General features: G+C 36.4%; 1 protein-coding gene across 4 annotated transcripts in view; it reads right to left on the reverse strand.

The window, feature by feature from the left end:
- Positions 1-21,164, reverse strand: part of PHF21A (PHD finger protein 21A) — a 201,795-nt gene that overhangs the window by 166,153 nt on the left and 14,478 nt on the right. For 2 of the 4 annotated variants that reach the window (XM_012001375.1, XM_012001372.1), the window contains 2 exons: positions 4,500-4,540; positions 2,780-2,891 (listed from right to left, as the gene is read on the reverse strand). The gene's annotated coding sequence lies outside the window, so the exon portion shown is untranslated. The remainder of the gene's footprint in view (positions 1-2,779; positions 2,892-4,499; positions 4,541-21,164) is intronic. The other 2 variants (XM_012001373.1, XM_012001374.1) reach the window with 1 other exon arrangement.

The raw sequence follows: 21,164 nt of genomic DNA on the forward strand, positions 1-21,164 counted from the left end.
CCCGGGCTGGTCTTGAGTTCCTGGGCTAAAGTGATCCATCCACCTTCAGCCTCCCAAAGTATGGGATTACAGGTGTGAGCCACTACACCCAGCTGAAAAAATATTTTGAGGTCTTGGACATCTCATGCAGTCATCATCTGAACACCACTGGGAGGCAGTTTATAGCATCAAAAGAATTATTTGCTACATTTGTAAAAGATGATTTAACATATTTTGACCAATTCTAACAAGTTATAAATAATAAATCAGTTGCTGCAAGGTGAATACCATCAGACTCACAAGACAGTAACACACTGTATTCCAGCATAATGAATGACTCTAACCATCCAACAGTTCTACAAGTCACTATCAGCAAGGCCACTTGCCTAGCCCAAAATACTAGCATATGCAATCTTCCAAACTGTACACGTCAAACCATTCTGATACCTAATGGCCTCTAACCTTCCAATAACAACAACAACAACAACAAAAACATAAAATCAAACACACAAACCAAACAAAAACAATAATCAAATCCCACTAAAAAGGTCAGCCATGATATATGGAAAGCACATTCACCACCCCAAAAACCAAAAAACGCTAATTCTGCTTACTCACTGTGTGACTACTCTCATCCTCGGGGTTTGTTTGTTTGCTTGTAAATCAGGAAAATGGAAACAATATCACCTACTTCATAAGACTGCTGTGGTTTAAATAAGGCAAAATTATATGAAAAGCCTTTTGCAAACTGTAAAGTTTTATGATGGTTTTAAAACACTTAATTCTTTTCTCTATACAGAACTTTTAATAAAACTTCTCTACATAGTATATATCTAGAAGACTGTAGCCTTTTATGTTCTCAAATTCTCTGTGGAGGTTCTTCTAACTATTTCTCTGGGTATACTTCTGTTTGAAGGTATGTGACCTGCAGGTATTTTATTATGATTCTAATAACTCGTAGGAAAGCTATAACTCCGATTTGGATGTTACTGACTTGACAGAAACATTTTTCCAATCAAAACTTGACTCATCAACCAACATTTCTTTAACAATAAGTCCATGCCAGTGTGCCCCCAAACTGTCCCTAAAAAGGACAACTCCATGTTCTCTATACTATGCATTTATTTGATGTGAAACTCCTCTGCTTTTTATCTATATTCTCAGACACAATGTTTAAGTTTAATTCATTTTCTTACATAGGAAAAAGTAGAAGGTCTTGACAGATCTATGTATCTTTACTTCTTGTCCCATGCTTAATATCTGACTATCAGGTTTCAATTTGTACAAAATACTTACTTCTTACTATGTATCTAACACATAGGGAGATAAAATAATATCTTTATTAGCAGTAGTGCTAAAATTACCATGAATGCTAAAAATAAAAAAATTCTCGGCCGGGTGTGGTGGCTCACGCCTGTAATCCCAACACTTTGGGAGGCCAAGGCGGGCGGATCACAAGGTCAGGAGATCGAGACCATCCTGGCGAACATGATGAAACCCTGTCTCTACTAAAAATACAAAAAAAATTAGCCGGGCGTGGTGGTGGACGCCTGTAGTCACAGCTTCTCGGGAGGCTGAGGCAGGAGAATGGCGTGAACCCGGGAGGCAGTGGAGCTTGCAGTGAGCGGAGATCGCGCCACTGTACTCCAGCCTGGGCGACAGAGTGAGACTCCGTCTCAAAAAATAAATAAATAAATAAAATTATTCTAATACTATTTATGAAAACATTAACATTTACTAACATGAATCAATACAAATGACAACATTAAAAAACACAATATATTGTCTATTTTCTTATCATTTAGCAAATTTTCAACACCTCTTGATTTATTTTCGTCACGGTGTTTCTTTTATGACACTACACAAGTGAACAGAAAATACTACTGCACAAAGCGCTTGGCAACCCTGATTTTAGAGGCGAACCCTCCGAATCTGGTAAGGTTACTATGTTCAAATCCCAGTATGACAGCTGTTGACAAATACCTCCTTAGCTTGTTGGATATTTCCATACTATTAAATTATATTTAATAATGTTTCCTATTAAATTAAATCAAAAAATATATATGCATACGTATCATTACATTTATGATATCTAAATACCTGAATGTATGTGAGTATAAAGTATCTTTCTCATCTCTATTTGTTTTGGAGGGGGTTGGGGGCAGGTCCTCACTTTTTAAAAAAGGAATCTCTACACAGGTCATACCTCCACTGCAATGTGCAGGCTATTATGGTGCCTTGGGCCAGGCTGGGGTTCCCCAGAGCACCCTCCTTCACAAGTCTATGTAGTGTCCTGGACCCCTCCCTACCATCATCAGTGCTCAGCCCAATATACAGTTTCTACCTCTGTTTCCTGGGGTCCAGGCTGTCTGCATACACACATTCTTCTATTTCCTAACTTTCTTGACGAAAATTAAGTATGTCTACTAAATTATCCCAACCACATCCAACAAAAGGAAAAGTAAGTAAATTTTAAAATACACAGATACTGAAAATGGAGGAGGCTGGGGAGTAGGGTGTGAGAGCATAGTGACAATGAGGCCAAGGTTTTAGAACTAGTTGTCACATTTACCAGAAGGTTATTAATATTTAATGACTATTTTTTAAAAACTGTCCAGACAAGCCTGGCCAGAATCTTACAAATACATACCACACAAAGGATAACGCAAGTGGGTGTGGTAGTCTCAGCATAACCAATAAATACTTAATAGAAGTGGAAGTTATGGGAGATAGACTTCAGATCAATATAAGGAAAAGGAAGAACTAAGGATAAGAGTTGTACAAAAAAGGAATGGGTTACCTTATGAGGTAGTGGGCTCCCTGTCATTAGAAGTATTCAAGAATGCTGCATATCATATCCCCCTCTTGGAGATTCACAATGCACATTAGCATATTAAAGGTTCTGAGAAGTCCTGCAGTAAAGAAACCTGTTTAACTTTGTTTAATGCAGCATTTCCCAAATTATTTGACCACAGAACCCTTTTCCCACCCCCACCCCACCTCAATAATACTTATTTTCTGTGGGAGTAGAATTCCTCAGAATACATTATAGAAGATGAGCTACATTTTTAAAAAATGTGGTATTCAATATGTACCTGAATAACAACCTGTCAGGGATCTAGAAGAAACTGCCACACAAGGTAAAATATTGGAGAAGGTCCTTAACTCATTTATACCTAGTGTTCCATTATTGGAACACTAAGCTTGTGGGAGTTATTTATATCCTACTGCTCAAGGTCATCACCAAGGTCTGATTTTCACAAAAAAATCTGCAATCTCCGGTATAAATGGGTTAAGGTTCCTTCTCTAAAATTCTATCCCATGTCAAAGTAAAGAGCTATAGGATCTTGATTATTTATTTTAAAAGGTTTAATGAGAGAAAGGCTAGTAGAATAAAAAGGTAGTAAATGCAAGCATTAACTAGTTCAAGTGACTCCATGAAACATGTTCAAATCCCAGTCCCCAAAAGGAAGAGAGACACCACAAGCACCATAAACTATCAAAAGGAAACCTTGGCCAAATATCTGCTATATCTACTCTACCCACCAAGTTAATTACTATTTGAGAGAGAGGATTTAAAGTTTTTTTAAAAAGTAGTAGTCTTGCATTAGGTGACTACCCTATTCCAGCTATCTTATTTGAGTTTAATTTTTTTCATAATACATACTCTCCTAATAAAGTTAATATTTGTTTGATGGTTAGTCACTAGATTGCCCTGTGCATTCAAAGAAATGTTTAAGAGTGATGAACAGCCATTAAAAAAATCTATCAAAGTAGATATTAGGAAAAAGTGTTCGCCTATATGCCCCACATGATTACATTTCTCTCTCTCTTTTTCTTTTTCCTTTTGAAGAATTATATAAAACAACACACGCTAAAAATTTACTATCAGATATGAGGCTAACTAATCCAATATTAAGTTTAAGAATGTAAATAAACACTAGTCCCAAATTTCAAAGTCAAGTTTCCACAGTTAAATTAACCTAAGCCATTTTGCACATATACTAAGGCCATCAAATATAACAGCATATTGAGTAACATAAAACACTACAGGAATCTTAATCTTCTTTTTTTTTAAGAGATGAGGGTCTTGTTTTGTTGCCCAAGCTGAACTTGAACTGGCTCAAGCCATCCTCCTGCCTCAGCTTCCTGAGTAACTGGGGCTATAGGCACACACCATTGGGCCTGGCTAGGAATCTGAACTTTTGAATTTCTTGACTTTTGAATTCTCAACCCGAACCATTGCATTAAGGACATTTTTGGAAAAACTGGACTTTTACATTTTAACAGGTTATCAAATGGTGGAACATGCAGGCTTAGTTGTATTAGCAGAAACACAAATGCATTTGAAATACAGCTACATGAAATTAGACAGTTCATTTCCACTTAGTGCAAACAGCAAAGCCCCATTTCTGAGAGCAAGCTTTTGTGCCAAAAAAAAAAAAAATCACAATATTTGAATTCTTATCCAGCTAGCATCAGGATCAGGCATACTATGTCTACCTAGTGAAAGTACTTACCAATTTTGGGGAAACTGGCTCTCCTTCAGCAATCTAGCCCCCTATAACAGAAGAACGGGAAAATGGAATTAGACAACACACACATATTTATAACATGTCATTAAAAGTTGAAGACTCAAAGATTTCTGATTTTAAGAAGAAAAAAACAAAACACATACAAGTTTCCAAAGTTTTAAAACCCAAAAGAAAAAAAGAGAAGCAATAGGTAACTTTTACAAAGCAAAGAAAGAACTCAAGGGCAGTTAAATCGCTACTTTTCCATACTTTTTCAAGACAAGGAAAAGTAAGTAGTTGATAATTTTCCTTTCGTAAGAGACATATAGAAATGAAATGCACCTCACTTAAATAACATACAAATACTCCTTCATCCCCAACAAGCGACCTCTACTATCAGTTGTTTTACATTAACAAATTAAGCTAACATCACTAGTTCTTAGTTTGGTCCTCATAAAAGGCATTTTCTTCAATTAATCTTGAAATGTACTTGCCTTATGTAAGGCTTTAAAATCACAGCATTTTATTATAATATATAGTCAGAATTTTAACTAAACTTTTCTTCACATTCTTAGATGTGTCTCGCCTTTTTCTTTTTTGAGACAGAGTCTTACTCTGTTGTCCAGGCTCGAGTGCAGTGGCACAGTCACAGCTCACTGCAGCCTCAACCTCCCAGCCTCAAGCAATCCTCCCACCTCAGCCTCCTGAATAGCTGGGACTACAAGTGTGCCACCATGCCTGGCTGTTACTTTATTTTTTTGTAGAGTCAGGCCTCACTATGTTGCCCAAGCTGGTATCAAACCCCTGGGCTCGAGCAATCCTCCCCACCTCAACCTCCCAAAGTGCTGGGATTACAGGTGTGAGCCACCGTGCCTGGCCACGTCTTACCACTTTAGATTGTAAACCACATACGCAAAAGCTATTTGTTTCCACGCCACATATCTAATCAGTGATAAAGCCAGAAAGAAAATTTACGTTTTAGGATCCCAATCCAATATTAGGAAAACAAAAATTAAAACTTTTCCCTTAATATTTTAATATTTAATTATTTAAACTCCACTATGCTATGCTCTAAAACTACATGTCTTCCTTTTGCCTTAAATATGGTGTTTGTTGACTGATATTACCCCAACAGTGTCTCATTTCCTCAGGGAATATTTCAAAAGAGCTTCATGTTTCTCAGATTGTAAATCTTTGTTTAACCATGTACAGTTATACCAAACATACAATAAAATTATTTGAAAGGGCCCCGGTTCATACAGTTAGCATTCATTTCCAAAAGAAAGTAATGTGCTATTCTATTCTGCCTTTTCTTTAGCAGCTGTCCTTTTCAAATTTCTCAGGCCCATGCAAATAACAATTTTAATCACAAAGGTTAGGATGACTCCCAACCAAAAGAGAAATCATGCAACAATCTGTAGAACAATGCAGCTATTAAAAAGTGGATTCTTAACACTACTGATATCTATAGGATTCTGTGCCACTCAAAAGGTTGCCTGAAACAGTAGCAGGCACATAGTAAATGCTCAATAAATGTTTGTTAAATCAATGAATTGACTAAATAGACACTTAAGCTGTCTGTTGAGGGCTTATCTTCCCTATTAGGGCTTTCATGTTAGCTCCTTCAGGCTGGCGATAATTTCTTATGCATCGATTTCCAGCAGCATTATTTGTTAAATGAATGACTTTCTGGAACTGTTTTCATCCACGTTGTTGATTAGGAAGTAAAATATTACCACTTTAAAATATAATAAAAAGGAAAAGACTGATAAATTGGACAAAATTAAAATTAAGAACTTCTGTTCATCAAAAAAACACCATTAAGAAAGTGAAAAGGTAAACCACAGAACTGGAGGTGATAATTATAGTATATATAATCAACACAGGCTTATACCCAGAATATATAAAACATGTTGAAATTCAAAGTGATGAGGATGGGACTGGGATTTTAACTTATAGAGCATTTGAGAAAGTATTAATAAATGCTGCTGAAAAGGCATATCCAACAAAAGACAGCACAATGTACATATACCTTATCTCCAAGGCATTTTCCCCAAAAATGAGTAGCAGGGCCAATCCTAAACTGATAAAGAATTTTGCCATGATATCCTGAAATCATGATGTCATCAAACTGCTCATAAGACTACTTGTAGGGACTGCAGAAATCGCATAGAAAATCAAAGCTGGAGAAGTTAAGTGATTTCCCCAAAGGTCACTCAGCTAGCTGATAGTGAAGCTGGAGAAGAGCTTACGGGCTCGAGATTCCTTGGCTGAGCTCATTTTCCACTAGACCTTACTTTTTCTTAACCCGCTGCAGCAGTTACTCTTCTAAAAAACAAACTACAATAAACACTAGCAAAATATTTTTGGAAAAGTCTGCACATAAAGTTTTAAAGGAAAATCACATAAGTAAGCCATCTAGGGCAAGTCTTAAAACATGAAATCCTGGCCGGGCACAGGGGCTCATGCCTGTAATCCCAGCACTTTGGGAGGCCAAAGCGGGCAGATCATAAGGTCAGGAGATCGAGACCATCCTGGCCAACATGGTGAATAATAATTATTTAGTAGAAGTCACTACTAAAACTACAAAAAAAAAAAAAAATGAGCTGGGTATGGTGGCGTGCACCTGTAATCCCAGCTACTTGGGAGGCTGAGGCAGGAGAATCCCTTGAACCTGGGAGGCAGAGATTGTAACGAACTGAGATCGCACCACTACACACACTACACTCCTGCCTGGCGACAGAGTGAGTCTCCATCCTCCCCCCAAAAAAAAGAAAAGAAAAAACCATGAAATCCTTTAAACCTAAGGGATCCCCATGAATGGGCTTCAGAGGGGTCTGTCAACTCCTTCATACTATATGCTAAATTCTATACATATCAGCAGAGGTACAGTTTTCTTGGAAGAAGGTCCATGGCTTTCACTGGTTTCACAATGAGGTTCACATACCCAAAAAGAAGAAATTATTTTTAGACTAATAATTCTTAAACACTGTGCACATGAGAAATCCCAAAGTCTTTCTTCTTAACATTGCATATTAATTGACTACCATTTGGAAATTGACAAAAAAAAAGAAAAGCAAATATTTTATTTCTATAATTTAAAAAGACTGAGCAGCAAAAAGCAACATCTATACACACATTTGTGCTTTTTACACTATCCATATGTAAAACATATTTAAGTTTGAAATTCAAGTTTGATTTCTTCATGTTAAGCTGGTTAAAAGCCACTTAGTTTGTTTTTCACATACATTTCACGCTTCTAACTAAGGTACTTCAAAATTTTAATCATATTTGCTTAAATTTTTAAAAGATAGATTTGTTCTTGAAAAATATATCCAAAACACCTAAGTTAGAGTAAATGAAAGTATTTGTGCTTTTAGAGGTGTTATATTATCTTGCTAATATAATGTCATACAAAAACTGAAGATTGTTTACCTCTCCAGAACTTCAAAGGTAACTGCTCTAATTAGAGCTGGTAAAGAAACAAATCATCCGATTTCTGATATGGTTATAATATTTTAAATATTATAAATAAATCTAAAGTGATTAATAATTATTTAAATACCTTTTGTAAAATATCTGAAACCCTTGCATATGAAGAATCTGTATCAAACAAACAAAACTTGCAGAGAAAAAGTTTAATACTAGCTCATGTTTTAAATTAGGCTAAAATTTAATTCACCCTACTACAAATTTCAAATAATTAAGTTTATAGCCTGTGCTCAATCATAAATTTTGATAAGGGACTAGAATAGCACAGATAATTGTCATTCAAAGATACTTTAAAATGTCACCTTACCCAGAAGATTCAATCTCTTCTCTTCCCCTACTATACCAAACTGATAGAGGCCCCCAAACTGAGTTTTATATACCACTGGCTTTACTGTTTTTTATCTGCCCTTCCTAACTTCCAACAGAAAGCAAGTAAGTTTGAAATAAATGTAAATGCAGATAAGTGGTTAGAAGAAAAGGCAGAATCCCACTTGATCAGTTTAGTCCTTGGGGCCCCAACATCTTAAAAACCATCCCTCTTGTCCCCACCTCTCTTACCCTCTCCTGGACATTCCTCTAGTTCTTCTCCCTTTACTCTCATGGAGCATCGATCTTCCCCTCATCATTACTGGATCATTTTGTTCCTTCTATCTTAGAAAATAATAATTAAAAAAAAAAAACCCTCTCTTGACTCCATATCCTTCTCTAGTTATCGTCCCTGTCTGGGCTCACATTTATAGCAAAACTCCCTGAAAGAGTTAACCATACTCCCTCGCTCTAATTCCTCTCCTCCCATTCTCTATAGAACACAACCCATTAGGGCCTTTGCCTCCCTCCATTCTTGTGAAGATCACCAATGATTTAACAGTTGTTAAATCCAACAGAAAACAGTCTTCACTTCCTTGGCCAGTATCTTTTGGCCCATTGATCATGTCTTCCTCCTGGAATTTTTTTTCTCTTGACTTCCAGGAGATCATCCTCTCTTGATTTTCTTCCTCATCAATCTGGCTACTCTCCTTGGTTTCTTTGGCTCGTTCCTCCTTGCCTCCAATACCTCAAAATGTGGAACTGTCCCAGGACTCAGTTCTTGGAACTCTTCCCCTTAGGTGATCTCACACAGTCTCATGGCTATAGAAGGATCTACGCACTGGCAATTCCCAATGTTTACCTCCAGCACACATCCTTCCCCTGAATTCCGAACTCATATACCCAACTGCCCACTCAACACTGGTCAAATAGGTATCTCAAGCTCAACACATCCAAAACTAAACTCCTGACTACCTCTCCCCTAACTTCCTCCTCAGAGTCATTCCCATCTCAATAAATGGTAACTCCACCCCCTCAGAAGAAAAAATCCTAAAAGTCATCTTAAGACTCTTCGTTTTCCACACTCCACATCTACTCCAACAGCCAACTATGTGCCTCTACCTTCAAAATACATCCACCATGATCACTTGTCTCAACTCTCCTACCACCTCCCTGGTCCAAGTCACCTTCACCTTTCACCTAGATAATTACAACAGCCTCCTAACTGGCCTTCCCAATTCTACCCTAGCCCCACTAAGGTATATTCTCTCGCGAGTCAGAGTAAGCTTTTCAAAATCCAAGACAGATCTTGTTACTCCTCTGCTCAAAACCCTCCAATGGCTTCCCATCATACACCGAGAAAAGATGAAGTTCCTTTCAATGGCCCACAGGCACTAAGTGATTTGGGCCTCTGCCATTCTAAGCCGTCCCATCTCCCTATTGCTCAATCCATTCCAGCAACACTGGCCGCTTTTCCTTACTTCAGACCCTCCAGGCAAGTTCCCTTCTTGGGGCTCTGGAACGCTCTTTTTCTCCAAATACCTTCATGGCTCGCTCACTCCCTTAAATTACTGAGGAAATCTACAGCAGTTTCAGGAGCAAAAGAAAACTAAAATAAAGACTAAAACTATAGTCAGAATTATTCTGCTCCCCAACTTTTACTTATGCTCTTCCTTATATCAAGAATAATACCTTCTTACCCTCTCTCTAACTATCCAAATCGTACCCACACACTAGGGTCCAGATAAAGACTCGCTGATTAACAGAGATCTGCTCAAACCATCCTACTTCCCAATTCTTCCTTTGTTTAAACTCCTGAAGTGTTTATCATCTTTCTCATTCATTTTTAAATTTAACCACATACTGCCTCACATTTTAATCTAACCCATATGACATCTCCCTAACTAGAACACACATACACATACACAAAAGAATAGAATACCTTGTACAAGTAGTTCTCAATACTAGATCAGGATAACACATAAAACTTCAAAAAATACAGATCCACAGGCCCTACCCTTAAAGATATTGAATATATTATGTCTTATTTAGAACCCATAGATCTGTATTTAAGTTTCCCCAAAAGATTCTAATAGGGAGCCAGGATTAGAAACCACTGCCTGCCTTACTGTACTCTATTTCCTTTAGTACCTAGGAAAGTAGGCCCTCAAACAGCCTCAAACTAGAATGGACACCTCAGAGGGCCAGATCCGTAACTTCATTTCACGGAGGAACAGAGGTCCAAGAAGTCCAGATGACTAGCTAATATCTACAAAGATAATGATAGGCAAAGCTCAGCCTAAAAGCCAGATTAATTGCTCTCAATCTAGGAATCTTTCCATTAAACTGTACATAAATAAATGATAGCAATAAAAATCCACAAATCACAGATAGGTGTAGTAAACACTGATTATTTATTACTTGACCAATGGTTATAGTGCCTAAGTTCTAAAACAGTGCATATTAACTTCTATATGCTTGAAAAACGTGAGCCATACTAGCTAATAAAAGACTTTGAGGCCAGAGGGCAATTACAGGAAGGCTTTTAAGTAAAATAAAAAAACAGAACAATTTTTCTAAGTCCTCTTATATACAAAAACTGTTAGACCCATTTTTTATGGTTGAGAAGAAATAGCAGAAATAAATGGAAAGAAGAAATCTTGCTTCCTCACTCTATAAAGTATAAAAATTCGTATTCACAAGCCTCCACAGCTCTCACAAAGCTGTTTACTGAGCCTAATCATCATAACGAAAACTTCTTAATTATAGATCAGACTTACTAAATCACTCCATATCCCAAGACAACTCAAACTCTATCTTAATAATCAGTTAACCTCAGGACTAAACCTCTTGTCATTAACAACAAAAAAACAACTCAGGTATCTATAAGGCATTATAAAAGAGTTCGAGCTTACTTTGGTGTACAGGGATTTAAGGAAGTGCCTCCTATTAACACTAATGGGAGTTCTGGGTATAAACCATAAGCACCAAGGAGGAGGATCAATGCCCAGCACTGCATCTGTGAGAACCCTTTCTATTGCACTAACTGTAACTACTGGGAGTTGTTCACTCAGAAATGGGATAATAGACCCAAATTCCTATGTCTCTAAAGCACAAAGATAATTCAAATAAAAGTCACTAAGAAAGGTCAGTGCTAGATACCAGATTTTAAAAATAAACAAGAAAAAGCTAAACTAAAAGAACAATTAACACATTAAGAAAATTTTATAAAACAGCATCAACGTACATAGAAGAAACTAGTGAATTGCTAGAGAAAAATATCTCACACAAAAATAAATTCAACAAGATTAAAACAACCAAATTTTTAAAAATTAAAACACAGTAAACCCATCTATAGCCAGAAGCTTATCCAGAGAAACACATACACACAAAACAAAACTCAAGTCCTGCCCTGAAGGAGCCCTCAGTATACTACAGTCCTTGCTTTAAACACAGAAGAAAACTCCTGCTGCATTGATAGCCAAGAATAATCAGAGTACTTCCAGATAAATGGACAATGATCACAAGCTACCGAGGACGAGCAAAACTAACTAAATAAAAATTATAGCACCTTATTGTGTTCCATCCTGCCTCACTTCTCAATATAGCACTGCTGTACTCACTAGGCTGGAAAATGAGCAGGTGCCTTTCAGGCTATAGAAAAATTAGACACACACACACACACACACACACACACACACACCCTAAACACAAACACAAACACAAAGGGAATGATACTCTTTCACTTGAAGGGGCTTAAAAAATGCAAGGCTTTGCTGCAGGCCTACAAAACTCAGAGTAGGCCTTACCGAAGAAGTGAGAAAAAAGCCAAGGTTTATTCCAAATCCACATTTCAAGCACTAAAAGAATTAACATTTATTTCAGTTAAAAGGTTTTGGCAACAATCCATTTTTTAAAAAGGAAAGAGAAATTAAGATTTTCCCTGTTTCTAGCCTGAAAGAAAATTAGAATCTCTTCTCTCTGACTATACAGGTTTAGCTCCACAACACAAATAAAAAAGAACCCTGACTTTAGGCCTAAAAACTAAAAATGGTTCCATACAATTTACATTTTTTAAAAAATCTTCATAGTCCAACATATTGATCCTCTCTCACCACTGCTATCCTTAATGAACATTTATCTTTTTAATCAGTACTTTGAAATGTCAATGAGAAGCGGAAACAGCTACAATACACTGGGAATTTTAACTTTTGAAACAAAAACCACAAAGAAACAGGAGTCTGAAACATAAAGCCTCAATCATGCTGATAAGTAAGTGGTCCTAAAACTTGAAAGTGAAAGCAATACAGACCTCAAAAAGAAGTTGTTTGCTTGATATTAATGCTAGCCTTTAAAACCAAAAATATGTTCTGTTACAGAAGACTGAAATCAGGGCTTCCATTAACCTTGTTTAAAAAAAAAAAAAAATTCCACGAGCATGGATTTTTTTCCTAAGTCTCTTCATCAGAGCAGCATGGGGTCCCATTAGGCACCCTATTTTACTTCCACCTTATAAATAACGTTAGCTATTCGCTATTTCCATGGAAACCAAGTACAGAGAAACCCACTTAAATGAATACCGGTTAAAAGAATAAGTTTTATTTTAGAAAGATTTTACTGCTATAGATGAACTCTTCTGGGGAATACTACAAAGTTTTCTTAAGTATAATTTTTAAAAAATATATCTTTGGTGTACAGGGAACTTATTAAAAGTCCTGTTAAATAAGTATACTCCTTGCACTAAATGGTAGATGTCAAATAACATCATAACATTAAAGACACATTTTCAATGCACAGGGGTTTAGATGCACAACTTCCACTGACTATGCTTCCCCATGCATTGGGGTGGAATAATTACACCTATGGGTCTAATTTAAACTAATGCAACCAAATAAATTCAGAAATAAGGCTACCATTACCTTGTAGTGACTCCTAATGAACACACCCCACAACTGCAGGCATATGTACAACTTACAGTGCAAAGAAGAGCAAACAAGGGAGCACGTAACAAGTTTCTAACCACTGTTACCACGTCTAAAGATAGCAGGTAATCAAAAGTCCCTCCTCAACAAACCATTTTATAAGTAAAACAAGCATTCCTTAACCAATACATACATTCGCGTTAAATAGAAATAGAATATGCACAAGAAGGAAGTGTGGAACAAGACTTGTGACCTGCAACTTTAAGCTGACTTACATATTGTCCTGCTTATGCTAAGAAATGATGGTCCATACAACCGTCACAGATAGGCAAGTGTACATAAAATAAAATGCAGCTCCTAAGAACACAAGCTCAAAACTAATAATCTCAGAACTTCTAAAAGCAGAAGGGGTAAGAGAAGCTAGAATCTTTCCAGCAGGCATGGTTCTTCATTAAGTTAGCAGTGGCTCAGACCTCTTCAGTAAGTTAAAAGACAAATGAAAATATTATCCTAAAAGGGATTACCAGTATTAAACAAACAATGTATGGAAAGAACATTCTCATACACATTTTTCCTTTGAGTATACCAATGTACCTAACTGTAGTGCATGTTTTGAAAACACAAAGTTACTTTTCTGTTATGTTTTACACATTATAGATAAAGATTGGCAAAATGCTGGTAATTGTTAAAGTTAGGGAATAGGTTCCTGGGGCTCGTTATATTATTCACTCTATTTTTATAAAAGTTTTTAAATTTCCATAATAAGAAGTTATTTAAAATCCTATAAAGTTAAGGCTCTTGTCTCAAATGTTTTTCTCTATGTATAATTAAATAATAGATGAAATGCCTGGTATAGATCTTAGAAGCTACTGAACTGATTGACTGACTGAGACAGTGTTTTGCTCTGTTGCCCAGGCTGGAGTTCAATGGCATGGCACAATCGCAGCCTCGACCTACCAGGCTCAATCAATCCACCCAGCTCAGATTCCCTAATAGCTGGGACTACAGGCACATGTCACCACACTCGGCTAATTTTCATATTTTTTGTAGAGACAGGGGTTTGCCATGTGGCCCGTGCTGGTCTCTCTCTCTTTTTGTTTTGTTTTTTTTTTTAAGACAGAGTCTCGCTCTGTCGCCAGGCTGGAAGCAGTGGCGCGATCTCAGCTCACTACAACCTCCGACTCCTGGGTTCAAGCGATTCTCCTGCCTCAGCCTCCTGAGTAGCTGGGATTACAGGCATGTGCCACCATGCCCAGCTAATTTTTGTATTTTTAGTAGAGACAGGGTTTCACCATGTTGGCCATGATGGTCTCAAACTCCTGACCTCATGATCCACCCGCCTCGGCCTCCCAAAAAGCTGGGATTACAGGCGCGAGCCACCACGCCCGTCCCCATGCTGGTCTCACCTGAGCTCAAGTGATACAGCAGCCTCAGCCTCCTAAAGTGCTGGGATTACAGGCATGAGCCACCACACCCGACCAGAAGCTACTGATTTTAAATCCAGCATAGACATTAACTCAACATGTAACCGTAATTAATTTCCAAGTTTTACTTTTCTTACCAAACAATTACATTAACAATTTAAACCCACTAGGAGAAATCTAAAAAGGAAAGAGTCTGCTCCTTTTCAACTATCAACCAATGAAATGTAAAAGATCAATATACAATAAGGCATCATCATCATATTTTGTATTTACAAATCAAGAAAGCAGTCTTCTCAATTAATAAATCAAAATATTTTAGCAATTCACAACACCAAAATTTCCATTTTATTCTCTAATTAGGTCCATGAGACTAGAGAGCAATCTAATAAATTAATGCTTATTTTAGTTAAGTAACATGCCTACCTCTTCCTCAACTTTGCCTCTATCTCACCCACAACCAGAAAATACAGCAATTTCTGAGGTAAAAAGGTATTTTTCTATTCTCTCCCTTAGTTCAGATATAAAGTATTTTACAAATATTCAGTTACTGTGCAAGTGATTTTAAGCTATCTATTCTCCAAATTCCAGCTGAGGGCCCAAAGTAGGGGGTGTCCCCACAAACTGTTAAAGCTTAAGGTTTTGATAATAGCTCAGTATCTCCCTGTTTAAAAACTAATAATTACAATGGTGTTTTGTTTTTAAGAGAAATAGAAATAAAACAGTGGTGGTTTGAAGGGAAGGATGAACAACAGGCAGGGGACGGAGAAGAGACCATCGAGAGAGTAAGCAGAGAAGTGGGAGAGGACAGGCAACAGAGGGAGTCTGGGCAATCATCGGCGACATCTCTACACAGGAGCACCACGGGCTAGACAGGGTCCTGCAGAGCTGAAATGGGACTGCACCCCCGTCACATACAGCACCACTTTTTACAAATTAAGCAGGGACAAACTGATTTTCAAAATTGTATAATTCTTTAACTCAACCCCCAAAACGCTTGTAGAATCTCTTTCTAACACATATTTATCAAAATAAAATATACTTCTAAACTTTCCACAATTCCATTCAACTTCAACCAAGTGAAGCAACTTTTACAGATTCTGCAAAGAGCTAAAGTAAAGAAAACGTAATACTATATATTTGCTATGCTAATTTTAAAACTATAATGCTTTACTTACTGGCCACTCTATTGCAAAATAAGATTACAATTATTTAACTGAAAGAAAACTATACAACCCACTATAAAATTGCTTAGTTTTAAAAATACTTATTGAGTCAAAGTACAACATTTTAATTTTTAAAAAACTGGTTGTCATTTCTCCTTAAAAAGCAGATACAATGTTTTAGGAACAGGGACAAAATAAAATATACACCAATTCACCTATAGTAAATACACCTATTCACCTAACTAGACCTTTATCAAACGGTACAGCTGGGTTAGTGAGAACAAAAAGTTAATAGGAGCCATTATGCTACTTTAACTTAAATTCTTGCTAAGGGTAACATATACCATATTCAGAATGTTTTGGTAAGCTATTACAAATACTTTTGTTGAATCACAGAAAAAAACATATCAAGGATCAAAGACCAAAAACGTTCAGATCCTAATCAGTAGTGAATGAATAAAGTTAATTATATTTTATACTTACTGATCTTTCCCCTTACCTCAATTACTGGTTTCACTTATAAGAGAGATACATACATACATTCTAATGGATATATTAACTCAATTATTTACCCCAAAACCCCTCAAATCTGAGGAGATCATTGTACCTTTTCTCATAATCAACTTGTTCTCAGGCTCAGTTTCTAGGCTCAATATAGGTAGCTTATGACAATTAAATATAGAAAGAAAATAACAATTACCATAAGAAAACATCAGGCACCAAACGAGAGGAAAATTCACAAAGGCAAAATGCCCAAAATCAAAAAGCAAATAAACTGTGCCCATCATTATTAGAAAGCATTTGTATGCCACTTTTATATCTCTGAGGTTCTACAATTGTTTCCATTAGTTGTTACACCCAAGCATGAGTTTTCAAGGGTTAAATACACACAATTTGTCAGACCCAGTGGACTGCCCAGCTATTATTTAAGACTTTAGAGTTATAATGCCTAGTCTACTACAGACTTGATTCTAAGAGACCTACGATAAACTGCATCAATATCTTGCTGCTGGTCTCACCAGCTGTTGAGAAAAAAAAAGAAAAGCTTATATCACTATGGGCTTTAATAAACATTAAATCCCCTAAAATATTTAGCAGGCTCTGTTAAAACTGACATATTCCCATGTATTTTCTATTTTTTCCCAGAGGTATTCAAAAATAAGAACTCATTAGATAACACTTTTATCATCCATACTCTTTCTCACCATGCATTTCAAGGGAGGAAAAAAACCTCTCCAGCTAAATTGTTCTGTATTTACTCTTTTCCCATAAACTTTTAGTGGGACTGTAATAATAACAATAATAATGATAAGAGCAGCTATCACGATCGAGTGTCTCAAGATTTCCTCATTTTATCATCACATGAACCCTAAGAGGTTGGTATTACCGTCTCTATATCACAGATGGAGAAACTGAAGTCCCAGTGACCAGCACAGTGGTATGCAGTATGTATGTGATACCTCTTTATTGGAGTGAGCTTAAATAATTAGCCCAAGGTCAAACATTAAACTTTAAGTGGTTATACTGAGATTCAAATACTGGGGTCAGATGCCAAAGCTCAGGCTCTTATCCTAACACTTGTCTGAATCCTTGAGAAGAGAAGAAAGGAGCAGAAAACTAAGCTTAAGTACCATGTATTTAGTATTTACTATGTGTCAGGCACTTCTACTAGTTTATACATTAATTCACTTATTCCTCATAACCACTTCATTTTATTCAAATTTTACAGGTGAAGAAACTGAGGCAGAGGCACAGAGCAGGAAGTCATTTGGACACAGTCTGAGCTAATATATGGCAAAGCTAGGATTTGGGCCCATGCAAAGTGGCTCCTGCACCAACATCTTAACCTCTGTGCTCTACCAACACGCTATAAACTCCCCTTCACTTGAATTACACGAAAACAAAACTTTTAACCTTTTCACCAAATTACTAAATTGTAAGCTTCACTGAGAGAAAACTAGTAGTGCTTTTCTAAGCATGTAAGCCAGACGTCTTTACAGGCACACAGGATATGCCCCTGATGATTAGATCATTGCACGACTCAGGAAGTAGCACACTGTAAATCTGGTTAAGAGCCCCCAGCCCACCTTTCTCCACACTCAGACCCACACTAACCAGGAACTGCAAGAAATGGGCAATTCAGAGACGTCCCTGTGCAACCTTCTATAAAATGAATGTCACTCTGAAAATATCCCAGTGTGTACAGTACACTTCCATCACCCCTTCTTCTTCCCAAACACCATAAAAAAAACACACACACACACAAAAGGAATGAATGAGTCTAAGCTACTTAAAAATCATAACAAATGTCCAATGATAACTACAAATTTAAATGAGAAAAAAGCAAAATTCTCATAATTTTGTAACTTGTCCAAATTTTACATTTAAAAAGCAGTAGGCCTCTTTGACTCAATTCTTAGACTACCTTCTTATCATAAATGTGCCTTGAAAGATACAAAGAATTTTTGCTTCAGATTCCGAATATCTTGATAGGCGTATTTAAAACAAAAAACGTTTGACTGTTGCAGTATAAGTTATTGGGCTTTTTATACTAATATCTAATAGCATGACAATGTATTTAATTACACAAATAAAAGTATTCGGCATGGATTTAATGTCTGTATATTAACATGTAACACACAGAAAATAAATATAAGAAACAGGACTGGACCTAAAGGTACTGAGAACCTGACACAATGAAAACAGGAACTATTGCAGCTCCCTCCATTGACATCGTAAAGTTGCCACATTTTCTGGGCTCTCTTTTGAATTAATGTGGCATCTGTTCCAAGTACAGCATGCTAACATTTTACTAAAAGATATTTTCATTCTACATTTGTATCTGATTTGCTTTTTATTTGAACTCCTGTTTTATTTCAATGGTCATTATTTCTTTATATCAAGTTGTCAATTTGGCATTCCTAATCTATCTCCCCTGAGCACAAAAGGGTGGGGGGGGGAACCATCAGCTTAAAACTCTCTCACAGCAATAATTACAATATGTTTTGCATATAGATTAAATAAAGAAAATAAACAGCACAAAGATTTTTGTAGGCTTTTTAGTATCAAGTCCTGATAAGTTAACGGCATCTGTTCCTTTCAGAAAAAGAATTCTGCTCTGAGGTGTTGGGGGTTGGGGGAAGTAAACAAATACTAAATAGAATAATTCAAGTTACAAAGTTTGGTCTTGAAGAAATGATGATTTCAATAACTTGCACATATCCAACTCCATCCACTGATAATTGCTTTTTAAGACATCTTCAAAAATGCTGCAGCAACAAGCCAAACACAACCACTTGTACTTAACATGCATGCTGCATACTCCACAATGTTACGTCACATCAGGCACAGAGAAGACGCTTACCAAGCTATCCTGCGTTCTATAAACTGCCTAACAACAGAAAAAGGCACTGCCATCTCAATGGGAGTAGAAGCTATCAGGGCAGGCAGCCCTTTCCCTTTTGGTCAACTCTGAGGAAAACAAGGTTTATATTTCTGTCTTTTAAAGCTCACCTCTCTCCAGGCCTATACTTTCAATCTTTCAGCCTTTCACAGAAAGAAAGGCTGTTTCTTTAAAATTAAAAAGCTGCAAAAGATCACTCCAACTTAAAAGTCCCACACCTTTTACCAACTGTCCTCCAGCTGTCCCCACGGCTGCCTCTTCTGCAAGAAGAATGGCCTATCTTCAGCACCCGTCTCCAAGTGGGTGTGGGTACCCTGAGGAAGGGAGCCACTGGGAAGAAATTATTACAACTTATATTTTAAAATCTCATCCTTTTAAAAAATTCAACTTTCCTGTATGCTTGATAACATACATAAAACACTAGTTTAGACTATCACACATTTAACTGGTAACCATAATTTTTTAAAGTTTAGCGACTACTGGTCAAGATGACTGAGTCTAGAATAAAAAAGGAAAACTAGGCTCTACCACTAACTTAGTCAAATTCTTGTCTCTTAGTTTCACCATCCATAACATTAATTGAGCCCTCTGTACACTATTAGACTATAATGAACGAGAATAAAATACTCTGTAGGGCATGGTCTGAGCCACTCAAAAGGAAAAGCACATTTATGAATGCTACCAATGAGAAAAACTAAACTTGGCTTGTAAAAAACGCTGACTACTCTATAGTTTCAATAAACTGCTACATTCTACAAGGTCCAATTCTTAGAATTTTAAGGCAAGGCTTCAGCACTTCATGGATCTAAAAAAGCATAAAGCACCTTAGATGCAAGGAGTGTATTCTAGGATTAGAAAGGCTTTTTAAAAAACTTCTATAATGAAAACCTTTTTATTACCTGTGTAATAACATTTTTTAATTTAAAAATTACGAAGGTGAATTATGACTAATAATCTTAGCAACAAGTTAAAACTCTCAAAGCTGGAATCAAAAGAGTTTTATTTAATGTAGATTATAAGGCCTTTAGTATGTATTTCTAAATATAATGCCAGAAAAAAAGGACAGCACTCAAATAACTTACTTCTTTTTCTTTAACTGCTTTAAAAAGTCCTGAGTTATCAGCATAGCATTCGGTAGTGGTTGAGTGAGTAGGGATAGGCGATGGGGATGAGGTCAGCTCACACTACTCACATGAAGTTGTGAGGACCAGGACTAATTCCTATGCAGGGTATCTTTATGCTGATTAAGTTGTACTAGTCTGAGTTTCTATTAATTAAAATATTACATGTATTATCTTGGTTTTAAAATCCTATTTTACATTTTTTCTTTTTTCTTGTTTACAGGTTTGCCCAAATTCTTACCTACTTTACTTTGTAAACGTGAAGTAAATGTGTCCTAACAACCAAGAAGAGAGACTACCAGTTTTTTTAAAATGTTATCTGAAAACACAATTTCTCTCTTTATAAGTAGCTACCAGAACAAACTAGAATAATTTAATTCAGAAATGATGCCTCTTAAATTACTTATACAGGACAGAAAACAATGTTGTCATTTTAAATTGATTTTTTTTTTAAGTTTTAAAAATAACAATGACCATTTCCTAAAGCCTGAGGTACAATCAATCTAGGGTATTAGGTTTGGAATCTTAATGTATAAATCTTACCCACCTCTCTTCCTCCAACCTTACTCCCACTTCCCACGTGAGCCCTATTTTCAAAAATAAACAAGTTTTTTAAATAGTCACCTGGAAAAAAGTAAACTTTGAAAGAGTATTATGGTATAATTAAACTTCTTTAAAAATTGTGTGTGTGTGTGTGTATATATATGTGTATATATATAAAATACATATGTAAATGCACAGAAAAAGTTTAAAAGTATGATGGGAACAGAATGACTAATTTTCTACTTTATACATATCTATATTGCTAGAATGACTTTCTAACTTAGATGCACAGTTTTT

The sequence above is a fragment of the Mandrillus leucophaeus genome, unplaced genomic scaffold (genome assembly GCF_000951045.1).
Source record: "Mandrillus leucophaeus isolate KB7577 unplaced genomic scaffold, Mleu.le_1.0 Scaffold66, whole genome shotgun sequence".
Lineage (NCBI taxonomy): Eukaryota > Metazoa > Chordata > Mammalia > Primates > Cercopithecidae > Mandrillus > Mandrillus leucophaeus.